Consider the following 4,598-nt stretch of genomic DNA (forward strand, 5'->3'; position numbering starts at 1 on the left):
GTAGCGCACCATTTAGAAAACACCGACCATTTAGACGCGTAGAGCCGTCTCGTGGAGGGGGCTCTCGACTGTGTGATCGTGTTCACGACCCCTTCTGACAGGTCAACGGGTATCCGTTGATCACCCATGCATGCAGCGACCAGCGCTCTGGATGGGGATGCCAGATCGATCCACCGGCTTGGGAGAGGAGATCCTTTCTCACCGGGATCGGCCATGGGGGTGAGTGCGACAGCCTCACTAGCTCTGGGTACCAAGTTTGGTTTTCCCATCGCGGGGCTATAAGCAGCACTGAGTGGTGCGTTTCTCTGATCCTCGAAATGACCTGTGGCAACAGGGAGATCGGAGGAAAAGCATACAGCGGGAGGCTGGGCCATGTCTGGGACAGCGCGTCCTCGCTCTTCGAATAAAACTTCGGGCATTGAGCATTGTCTTTCGACGCAAAGAGGTCGATTTCCGCTCTGCCGAATAGGCGCCAGAGAAACTGGACTGTCTGGGGGTGCAGAGACCATTCTCCCGGGGGAATGTTGTCCCTGGACAGTCTGTCTGGACCGACATTCAGGTGGCCCGGCACGTGCGCGGCTCTCAGCGAGCGCAGCGAGCGGTAAGCCCACACGAGAAGGCGTTCTGTCAGCCTGCACAGATTCCTGGATCTGACACCGCCCTGTCGGTTCACATAGGATACCACGGACGTGTTGTCCGAGCGGACTAGCACATGGTGATCCCGTATGAATGGGAGGAAGCGCCTGAGCGCGTTCTCGACCGCTATCATCTCCAAACAGTTTATGTGGAGGCATTTTTCCCGGTCTGACCACAGGCCAAAAGCCGGTTTGCCCTCGAACAGAGCGCCCCAGCCTGAGGTGGAAGCGTCCGTCGAGATAACTTTGCGGTGTGAGATAGCTCCCATTGTCACTCCCCGCTGGTACCAGTCGGCCGCTAACCAGGGCTTCAGAGCTGAAACGCAGCTCTGAGTCACTCTGATGCGGATACCGCCGGAAGCCCATGCTCTGTGAGGCACTCGGGCATTCAGCCAGCGTTGTAGCGGGCGCATTCGTAAAAGACCCAGCCGAAGCACTGCTGCGGCTGAGGCCATACAACCTAGTAACCTCTGAAATGTTTTGAGAGGTACGGTGCTGCCCGGCCGGAGGGATGCGGCCAGGCGTCGAATGCAGCGCGCGCGCTGTGTCGACAGGCGGGCCGTGTACTGATATACCTGACCGTCGAAGGCGAATCTCAAGAATGGCCTGTGACGGGGTATTATCAGGATCTGAAAAGCACGCGTCTTTTAGATCGAGAGATATAAACCAGTCCCTCGGGCGAATTTGCGCGAGAATTTGTCTGGTTGTGAGCATTTTGAACGGTCTTCTCATAAGAGCCTTGTTCAAACGTCTCAGATCCAAAATTGGTCTGAGAGCTCCGTCCTTCTTGGGAACGAGGAAATAACGGCTGTAAAAGCCCGACTCGCTCATGGAAGGGGAAACCGGTTCTATAGCCCTTTTGCACAGAAGTGTAGCTATTTCTGCTCGAAGTAGATGTGCTACTTCCCCATTCACTCTGGTCTCGATACGCGCTTGAAAGCGCGGAGGGCGGCGAGCGAACTGCAGAGTACAGCCCTGTTTTACTGTGCTTAGCACCCGTTCTGATGCGCCTGGAATAGTTTCCCACGCTTTTGCGTGTGCAGCCAGGGGCAGAATGGCCTCCGGGCTCCGATCGCCGCGCATCGCGGGCTCGAGAGCTCGAAACGGAGGGGCGGGCGCGGCGCGCGCGCTCTTGGTGCTGAGATACGGCGGATCGCACGCAGCGATAGCTGGCCGTTTTACACACAGTGTCCCGGTGGCTTTAGACGGGGAACATAAAGTGTGAGGCGCGACGCGCGATGGCGGCGTCGGGGGCGAAAATGTTCGTTAGTATGTGTGAGCGCTCGAGGGCGGGCACAGGACTTACATTCAGGGGCGGGCGCGGCGCGCGCGCTCTTGGTGGTTAGATACGGCGGATCGCACGTAGCGATAGCTGGCCGTTTTACACACAGTGTCCCGGTGGCTTTGGACGGGGAACATATAGTGTGAGGCGCCCGAAAATGTAGTTAGTATGTGTGAGCGCTCGAGGGCGGGCACAGGACTTACATTTAAAACATGACCGGTCGTGCGAGGCCGTGTGACAGAGCGGGCAGTGAGTAGGTGTGGGCACGGAGAAGTGGACACGTGACCTACTTTTAACACTAAAGCGGCTTTTGCCTGCTTCATGAGAGTGGGCTCTGTGAGAGACACGGGATGTATAGTGCTTGTGTACAGGGGTGAGCACAGAACGTGGGCACATTCACTGTACTAGAAACACATACGGCGTCAGCCGTGCAACCAGACATATGCTCTTTTGAAAATTTTCTGGGTTGCCGTGAGAACGGCGGATGCGCGCAGGCGAGCGGGTAGATACCGGCTCGTTGACTGCGGGGTAAACAGCTGCAGTAGCCGTGGCAACGGGGACTGACAGAGCGTTAAGCTTCGACGGTGGTCCAGCCGCAGGGCTGCGGGATTTAACCGTCTTTTCTTCTCTCGTGTTTAGACGCTCAAAAATACTCGAGCACCCTGAGAAGGTGTGGTGTGAGAGGCGGGTTCGCTTTCTGTAAGTAAGAAAGACTGGCCGCGAGCTCGGAGAAGCAAGCAGCATAAATTTTTATCTTCCCCGAGAGCTGGGATCGAACGCGGATCTCTCGCATGAAAGCGTATGATTCTGCCACTGAGCCACAGGGGAAAACACATAAGCTTTCAGTTAGCGCGAGCATATAAAAAGCGACCTCATTGTGTCGCGTCGGCGTTTGTTTGCAGGCGTGCGTGTGTTTAAAACAGGCTCGTTTACTGCAATAGTAATATTTCCAGTCGCCTGAACTTAAGAGGGGACTGAGAAATGTGTGAGGATTGGCGGTTGTCCAGCCGTAGCGAGACTAACACACTCTCTTCTCTTTTCGCCGGCGAGTGAGGCGCGCACGCTGAACGCTGCTCGTGACCGTCCGCTTTGTCATCCCTTGAACGGCGCAATCTGCGCGGCCCAACGAGGGAGAGAGCGGGCTTGTTTTCTGTATGTAAGAAAAACTGGCCGCGAGCTCGGAGAAGCGAACAGCATAAACTTTAACTGCCGCGAGAGCGGGGACCGAACCCCGGTCTCTAGCTTGACAGTCTAGGATTCCGCCACTGAGCCACAGGGGAGAATACATTAGTACTCGGTTAGCGTCATCATGTCTTGTGACGGCGTTTGCTTGCAGGCGAGCGTGTATTTATAACAGGCTCGTATACTGCAATAGTAACAATTCCAGTCGCCTGAACTTAAGAGGGGACTGAGAAATGTGTGAGAATGGAGGTTATAGTCCAGGCCACGGCGGGACGAAAACACTCTGTTCCCCTTTCACCGGTGAGTGACGCGCGAGGACGGAGTAGCTTTCTTGTAATGTAAAGAGAGCTCCAAGACCGTCCGCTCCTGCCATCCCTTGTGAGCGGCGCAGTTTGCGCGGCTCGAACAGAGGGAGAGGAAACTCGCTCCGAGACCGTCCGCTCCTGCCATCCCTCGTGAGCGGCTCAGTTTGCGCGGCTCGAAGAGAGGGAGAGGAAACTCGCTCCGAGACCGTCCGCTTCTGCCATCCCTTGTGAGCGGCGTAATTGCACGGCTCGAACAGAGGGAGAGTACGGGTATCTATCACATTCGCCTCATCTCCTGACGCGGCGGCGGCGCGGGCAGAGCCGGCGGTTGAGCGGCCGGGAGGGAGAGGGCGAGAGAGAGCTCGAGGGAGAGGTTCCGGCGAGCTCCTCAGTCACAACAGTCTCCGGTGGTCGCTGCGAGCGGCGCTTCTTATTGCGCGGCCCGGCAGGGACAGGCGGAGAGACAGCTTGGTCGAAAGCTTCAAGTCGAGCCCGCAGGGTCGACATTGAAAGCTCTTCGCACTCGGAGAGTGCGGTGGCGGCGTGCCCGCGGCCCAGGCGGAGAGCGCAGAGAGGTGGCGGTCTCCGTTGCTGAGCGGGGCGCGGCACGAGCCGCAAAAACGAGGCGTTTTTACAAAAACGCCTCGTGCTCTTTTAGAGTACACACAGAAACAGTAATAATGTAAAGGATATGTCGCCGGATAGCGTAGCAGGCACGGATGGCTGAAGGCGGCGAAGACGGCCGGCTTCCTCAGGCGCTGTCCTAAGCTTGCTGGTCGCTGGTTTCAACGGCGGCGGCTCTCAAGATCCAGCGATGCGAAGAGCGTCGCTGAAGACAAGAAAATCAGAATTTTAGCCTATGAGCGCTGAATATATACACGCTGGCCACACCCATTCTGACGGTTAGAAGGGTGCGGAGGGCGCGAAGTGCCCTCATTGGTTGCCGCGTTCAGAGCGCTCACCGATAGGCTTAAGCAGTTGCCGCCGAGCAGCCAATGAGCACGCTTATACAGCCTGCCTAGGTCTGTCGGCTGCTGCACTGCGTTGACAATGTATACAAAATTAAGGATAATTTTTTGGCTTCAGATCTCGAAGAAAGAAGACTTTCCCGATGCGTAAGCTAACCTTACGCAATACGAGAGACCTCTCGTAAGAGAACCAGAGTTCTTGCGAGAGCACAAGTTGAATTTGCTC

The sequence above is a fragment of the Squalius cephalus genome (genome assembly GCF_949319135.1).
Source record: "Squalius cephalus genome assembly, chromosome: 21".
Taxonomy (NCBI): Eukaryota; Metazoa; Chordata; class Actinopteri; order Cypriniformes; family Leuciscidae; genus Squalius; species Squalius cephalus.